General features: G+C 61.6%; 2 non-coding genes across 2 annotated transcripts; both read right to left on the bottom strand.

Annotated features, from left to right (window-relative positions):
- Positions 1–1,938: 1,938 nt before the first annotated feature.
- Positions 1,939–2,092, bottom strand: LOC136441136 (5.8S ribosomal RNA). Its single transcript, XR_010756852.1, has one exon. It is a non-coding gene; the product is annotated as a 5.8S ribosomal RNA (ribosomal RNA).
- A 901-nt stretch (positions 2,093–2,993) lies between these two features.
- On the bottom strand, positions 2,994–4,811 carry LOC136441068 (small subunit ribosomal RNA). The gene has a single exon (XR_010756788.1). It is a non-coding gene; the product is annotated as a small subunit ribosomal RNA (ribosomal RNA).
- Between the last annotated feature and the right edge of the window lie 2,689 nt (positions 4,812–7,500).

Here is a 7,500-nt window from a genome sequence, read left to right on the forward strand (position 1 = left end):
CTATACATAGTGATGTCCGTCCTGCTGTCTGTATCAACCAAACACCTTTTCTGGGGTCTGATGAGCGTCCGCATCGGGCGCCTTAACCCGGCGTTCGGTTCATCCCGCAGCGCCAGTTCTGCTTACCAAAAGTGGCCCACTGAGCACTCGCATTCCAAGCCCGGCTCCACTCGAGCGAGTCGGACACCTTACCAATTTAAAGTTTGAGAATAGGTTGAGGTCGTTTCGGCCCCAAGACCTCTAATCATTCGCTTTACCAGATAAAACTGCGACAGAGTGCCAGCTATCCTGAGGGAAACTTCGGAGGGAACCAGCTACTAGATGGTTCGATTAGTCTTTCGCCCCTATACCCAAGTTTGACGATCGATTTGCACGTCAGAATCGCTACGGACCTCCACCAGGGTTTCCCCTGGCTTCGCCCTGCTCGGGCATAGTTCACCATCTTTCGGGTCCCAACGCGCACGCTCTAGCGCGACCTCACCGACGGAGCGGTCGAGATCGGCCGGTGGTGCGCCCGCGCCGCGGAGACGGCGGGGATCCCACCTCGGACCGACGGACGGCCCTTCACCTTCATTGCGCCTCTGGGTTTCGTACAACACCCAATGACTCGCGCACGCGTTAGACTCCTTGGTCCGTGTTTCAAGACGGGTCGGGTGGGCGACCGGACCTCGCCGCAGACCCCGGGCGCCCTGCGTGGCGCACCGTCGCCGGCGACGCGCGGGCCGTTGCGACGCACTGGGAACAGTCCGCCGCGGTGGAAACACCGCACGAAGGGGACGGGGGCCCGGCCCCTGCCCCCCCGAGAGGGGGCAATGGGCAGGCGCGGCGGTCGATTGCCTGTCCTCGGTCCGACAGCGGGCGCCGCACGCACCGCGGGCTATAACTCCGGAGACCCGAGGGCCCCGGGCACCTTCCGCGGGGACGTGGCCGCCGTCGAACCGGTCGCGGCGCTCCGCCCGGAAGAAGTGCAGCGGGTCCGCACGCCTCGACGCCGGCCGATCGGTCTTGCGATCCATGCTCGGCCGGCGGGGCGCGACGGACGCCGCCTGAATCCTCCGGGCGGACCTTGCGGGCCCACCCGTTTACCTCTTAGCGGTTTCACGTACTCTTGAACTCTCTCTTCAAAGTTCTTTTCAACTTTCCCTCACGGTACTTGTTCGCTATCGGTCTCGTGTCCGTATTTAGCCTTAGGAGGAGTTTACCTCCCGCTTTGGGCTGCATTCCCAAACAACCCGACTCCGAGGAGGCGCAGACCGAACGCCGCCGTCGCCGCCATGGGCCTGACACCCGCTCTGGGAGAGGCCTCGATCAGAAGGACCTGGGCAACGGTCGACGGACGGAGAGCACCTCCCGAACGCCACAGTTCCCGCGCCCCGTGGGAGCGGGGATTCGGCGCTGGGCTTTTCCCGCTTCACTCGCCGTTACTGAGGGAATCCTTGTTAGTTTCTTTTCCTCCGCTTAGTAATATGCTTAAATTCGGCGGGTCGTCTCGCCTGAGCTGAGGTCGAGGAGTGGAGTGAGCAGCAAGCGCTGCTCTTGGGCGGCCGTCCCGTTTGTTTGTTGCAAACGGACGGGCTCGCCGCCTGCCGACGCCCTTCGCAGTCTCGCTCGCCGGGGAGAGATCAGCTCGATTGTCCGGGTTGCGATTCGGACGGCGGGGATGCGCCAAGCCGGGTCGGGGTCGCGAGGAGAAACTCCCCGCGGTCCGCCCGAGCGAGGCGCCGCCAGCCCGAGAAGCAAATCGGGTTTGGACGCGAGCGTCTCCGCCGGAGGGAACTGTGAAAATCTGTCCTTCGGGGGACGAAGCTTCTACCGATCGCCGTGTAAAGCCGCCAGCTTCGACAGAGACCCCCAGCCGCGCGCCGCGACCGCAGTCTCTTTCTCTGCGCCGAGGGCGAGATGAGAGATGGAGCGGCGCGACGCGATTGAAGGTAAAACCGACCCTCAGCCAGACGTGGCCCCGGGACGGACCCGGGGCCGCAGAGTGCGTTCGAAGAGTCGATGATCAATGTGTCCTGCAATTCACATTACTTCTCGCAGCTGGCTGCGTTCTTCATCGACACACGAGCCGAGTGATCCACCGCTAAGAGTTGTCGTTTTTCTTTTTCGTTTCGCATCGAAAGCTTGTCTTTGCCTCTCGGCACCGTCGTTTCAGAGACGGGAAGAAGGCGCCCTTCGGAGTGAAGGACGGCGAACGAGCGGAAGGGCTGGGGGTCGCTCCGCGAACCGGGACCCGCCGCGAAGACCGCTGCGCCCCCTCGACAAAACCCGGCCGGGAAATTAGAGCCGAGGGGTCGATTGCGCCCGCCCTTCTCTTGAAGACCTCGGGGAGTGGAGCAGTCGGTCGAGACCGCCGGTGGCTGGCCGGCGGCGACCGAGAGCAGTCCTCCCCTCTGCCCAAAGGAGGCCTTGGACCGCGGGACGCCCGCTCGAAGTCCGACGCTTAAGGACAGGTCACTCGTCCGCAAGATGGATTGCATCGAGTCAGAGACCGAAACGCCGCGCCGGGGTGCCGGGGAGGAGCCGTCTCACCTAGGCCCCGCCGTGAGACTAGCAACTCAACCCCATTCCGCGCAAACCCACGACGCGACGCCCCTCCGCCAGGATATAGGTGCCCCCACTTGCGCTCGCCCGCCCAAGACTTTTCGCCGGGAGGACCTGACTCAGTCCTCGACCAGGCTACTCGGGGCGGCTCGCTGGTTTAGCAGGGTATAGGGAACGACGGGCTCACACTGAAGGCGCCCGACCAACGTTCCAAGGGGGCTGCCGGGTCCCGCCGCCAAGCGGGTCGGCATGGGCGCTCCTGGCTCTCCGCCCGCGCTCCTCCGCGAAGGAGGAGCGATTGGCGCGAGAGCAACCGTCGGAGCGCCACCTTGTCGAGGCGGTAAGGAAGAGTGAGGGTCGGAGCGGGAGGCCGGGGGCACCAGAGCCCGCTCCTTGCCACGAGTTTGGTGTGAAGTCGACGACGCGAGCGCCTCGCTTCTTCGTTTCGGTAATGATCCTTCCGCAGGTTCACCTACGGAAACCTTGTTACGACTTTTACTTCCTCTAAATGGTCAAGTTTGATCGGCTTCTCGGCGCTCCTCCAGACCGTTGCCGGCCCGAGAGGGGCCGATCGACTGGCCTCACTAAACCATTCAATCGGTAGTAGCGACGGGCGGTGTGTACAAAGGGCAGGGACGTAATCAACGCGCGCTGATGACACGCATCTACTGGGAATTCCTCGTTCATGGAGATAATTGCAATCCCCGATCCCTAGCACGAAGGCGGTTCAGCAGGTTACCCGCACCTTTCGGCGAAGGCGAAAGACTCGCTTGATGCCTTCATTGTAGCGCGCGTGCGGCCCCGGACATCTAAGGGCATCACAGACCTGTTATTGCTCCATCTCGTCCGGCTTACTGCCGGCTGTCCCTCTAAGAAGTTGCGGCGATCGCGCGGGATCGCCGAACTAGTTAGCATGCCAGAGTCTCGTTCGTTATCGGGATTAGCCAGACAAATCGCTCCACCAACTAAGAACGGCCATGCACCACCACCCACAGAATCAAGAAAGAGCTCTCAATCTGTCAATCCTTACTGTGTCCGGGCCGGGTGAGTTTCCCCGTGTTGAGTCAAATTAAGCCGCAGGCTCCACTCCTGGTGGTGCCCTTCCGTCAATTCCTTTAAGTTCCAGCTTTGCAACCATACTTCCCCCGGAACCCGAAAACTCAGGTTTCCCGGGAGCTGCCCATCGGGTCATCGAAGTAACGCCGGCGGATCGCTGGTTGGCATCGTTTATGGTTGTGACTAGGGCGGTATCTGATCGCCTTCGCGCCCCACAACTTTCGTTCTTGATCAATGAAAACATTCTTGGCAAATGCTTTCGCAGTGGTTCGTCTTGCGGCGATCCAAGAATTTCACCTCTCCCGCCGCAATACGAATGCCCCCGTCCGTCCCTCTTGATCATTACCTCACGTTCCGAAAACCAACGAAATAGAACCGAGGTCCTATTCCATTATTCCATGCACCACTATTCAGGCGCCAGGCCTGCTTTGAACACTCTAATTTTTTTCAAAGTAAACGCTCCGGCACCCCGAGGCACTCAGTTAAGAGCACCAAGGAGAATCCGGCGGGGAGGGCCGGGACGAGCAGTGACACGCCTCGCGGCGGACCGCAAGCCCGGTCCCAAGATCCAACTACGAGCTTTTTAACCGCAACAACTTTAATATACGCTATTGGAGCTGGAATTACCGCGGCTGCTGGCACCAGACTTGCCCTCCAATAGATCCTCGTTAAAGGATTTAAAGTGTACCCATTCCAATTACGGGGCCTCGAAAGAGTCCCGTATTGTTATTTTTTCGTCACTACCTCCCCGAGTCGGGAGTGGGTAATTTGCGCGCCTGCTGCCTTCCTTGGATGTGGTAGCCGTTTCTCAGGCTCCCTCTCCGGAACCGAACCCTGATTCCCCGTCACCCGTTGCCACCATGGTAGGCACAGAACCTACCATCGAAAGTTGATAGGGCAGACATTCGAATGATCTGTCGCCGGTGCGAAGACCGTGCGATCGGCTGGGTTATCCAGAGTCACCAAAGGGACCGGGGCGAACCCCGGGTCGGTCTTGGTCTGATAAATGCACGCCAGACCGTGAGGTCGGCGCTTCTTCCGCATGTATTAGCTCTAGAATTACCACAGTTATCCATGTAGGATGTGACGATCAAAGGAACCATAACTGATTTAATGAGCCATTCGCAGTTTCACTGGGACAGTTTAAACTTGCACGTGCATGGCTTAATCTTTGAGACAAGCATATGACTACTGGCAGGATCAACCAGGTAGCGAGGACGCCGAGGCGGCGAAAGAGCGGTCGCCGCCGGGAGAGACCGCCGCGGCCGCGGGGCAGCGCGGGAAGACCCGCAACTGCCGCCGCCGCCACACGGTCCCGCTCGACCGGAGCGCCGAGCGCCGCCGAGTCCGTCGCTGCCGTGAGGTGGGACGCGCCGTGGAGATGGCCGCGAACCCTCGGGAGCCTGAGCGCAGAACTCCCGGCCACACCTGACCGTTGCTTCCCTTCAACGCCCGAGCCGTCCCGTCAGGAACGGTCCCGCACTCTCACGACCGGACGCGTCCGCCGGCAAGGCGGACGGCCGGGTCTCGAACCGCCGAGTCCGCAAGGCGTACTCGCACGCAGACGGAAGGGGCGAGCCGTCGCCGTTGGGTCCGCCGCCGCAGCGGCGGGACCCGGGCTGCCCTCCGCGGAGGGCGCCTGCCCCGGCGCTGGTTCCGGACGCCCGTCGGCACGCCCGTCCTCGCCCGCAGGAGCGGAGGAGCGGGCGCCTTCCAAGCCGGTTGTCGACCTCCGGCTGCCCTCGCGGGGAGTGGCAGCCTGGTCGGCGGGGTAGCAAAACGACTGGCGAGAGAGTGTGCGATTGCTCGCCGTCGATTCCCGAGCTAGTCAAAAAACGACCACTCTCTCAAGGTAGGTTGAGCGACCCACGACATGGTCAGACACCCTACAGAGCACTTTTTTGAAAAACCACCGCAAGTCGGCCACGGGGTAGGCTTCGGGGGCAACGGAGACCGGCCCCGCCGGCCGGGGAGACCCGTCCCGGTCGACCCCGTTGCTCGGCCGCCCGCTCCACCCCCGCCTCCCCGGGCCCCGCCCCACACCGGACGGACCCTGCTCGCTCGCCCGGCGGGCCCGGGGCGCCCTCCGGGGCGGTCGGAGTCGGGCGGGGCGGGGCGCTCACTCCCCCCGCCGACACCCGCCCAGGCGCCCGGTGCCAAGTCCGATGGAGCCGGCCGACGGGGCAAAGTCACCGGACGACCCCGTCTTTTCTCCACGCAGGGGTCTGGCCCGTGCCGCGCCGGCCCCGTCCGCACCCTCCCGGACCCGCTGGCCCCCAGCCGCCGTCCGCTACGGGCTCTGGAAGAGTTGCCTAGTCAAAAAACGACCACTCCTCTCAAGGTAGGATCGGCGACCTACACCTTGGTCAGACACCCTGGCGAAATCCGAAAGTCGGGGCAGGCCGGAAAGTCGCATGCCGTCGTGTAGCAGGCGGCCTCGGGAGCGGGGAAACACCAAACGCGGTCCGCCCGGCGGCTTCCTTCGGCCGTCAGCGCCGGCCGACCCGGCCGCCAATGCTTAAGAGATGGTGGGCTACATAGGAGCGACCTGAAGAGTCGGGCTTTGTCACAGGATCGGAGTGAGTCCCCGCAGCTCTTGCGGCCCTTCTCGCGAAATCGGAGTGAGTCACCAAAGCTCTTGCGGGCTTTCTCCAAAGATCGGAGTCAGCGACGGAAGGTCTTGACGGCTTTCTCCAAGGATCGGAGTCAGCGACCGAAGGTCTTAACGGCTTTCTCCAAGGATCGGAGTCAGCGACCGAAGGTCTTAACGGGCTTTCTCGCAGGATCGGAGTCAGCGACCGAAGGTCTTTACGGGCTTTCTCCAAAGATCGGAGTCAGCGACCGAAGGTCTTAACGGGCTTTCTCCAAGGATCGGAGTCAGCGACCGAAGGTCTTAACGGGCTTTCTCCAAGGATCGGAGTCAGCGACCGAAGGTCTTAACGGGCTTTCTCCAAGGATCGGAGTCAGCGACCAAGGTCTTAACGGGCTTTCTCGCAGGATCGGAGTCAGCGACCGAAGGTCTTTACGGCTTTCTCCAAGGATCGGAGTCAGCGACCGAAGGTCTTAACGGGCTTTCTCGCAGGATCGGAGTCAGCGACCGAAGGTCTTTACGGGCTTTCTCCAAAGATCGGAGTCAGCGACCGAAGGTCTTAACGGGCTTTCTCCAAGGATCGGAGTCAGCGACCGAAGGTCTTAACGGGCTTTCTCAAGGATCGGAGTCAGCGACCGAAGGTCTTAACGGGCTTTCTCCAAGGATCGGAGTCAGCGACAAAGGTCTTAACGGGCTTTCTCGCAGGATCGGAGTCAGCGACCGAAGGTCTTTACGGGCTTTCTCCAAGGATCGGAGTCAGCGACCGAAGGTCTTTACGGGCTTTCTCCAAGGATCGGAGTCAGCGACCGAAGGTCTTAACGGGCTTTCTCCAAGGATCGGAGTCAGCGACCAAAGGTCTTAACGGGCTTTCTCGCAGGATCGGAGTCAGCGACCGAAGGTCTTTACGGGCTTTCTCCAAGGATCGGAGTCAGCGACCGAAGGTCTTAACGGGCTTTCTCGCAGGATCGGAGTCAGCGACCGAAGGTCTTTACGGGCTTTCTCCAAAGATCGGAGTCAGCGACCGAAGGTCTTAACGGGCTTTCTCCAAGGATCGGAGTCAGCGACCGAAGGTCTTAAACGGGCTTTCTCCAAGGATCGGAGTCAGCGACCGAAGGTCTTAACGGGCTTTCTCGCAGGATCGGAGTCAGCGACCGAAGGTCTTTACGGGCTTTCTCCAAGGATCGGAGTCAGCGACCGAAGGTCTTTACGGGCTTTCTCCAAGGATCGGAGTCAGCGACCGAAGGTCTTAACGGGCTTTCTCGCAGGATCGGAGTCAGCGACCGAAGGTCTTTACGGCTTTCTCCAAGGAT

The sequence above is a fragment of the Branchiostoma lanceolatum genome, chromosome 8, assembly GCF_035083965.1.
Source record: "Branchiostoma lanceolatum isolate klBraLanc5 chromosome 8, klBraLanc5.hap2, whole genome shotgun sequence".
NCBI classification, from domain to species: Eukaryota; Metazoa; Chordata; class Leptocardii; order Amphioxiformes; family Branchiostomatidae; genus Branchiostoma; species Branchiostoma lanceolatum.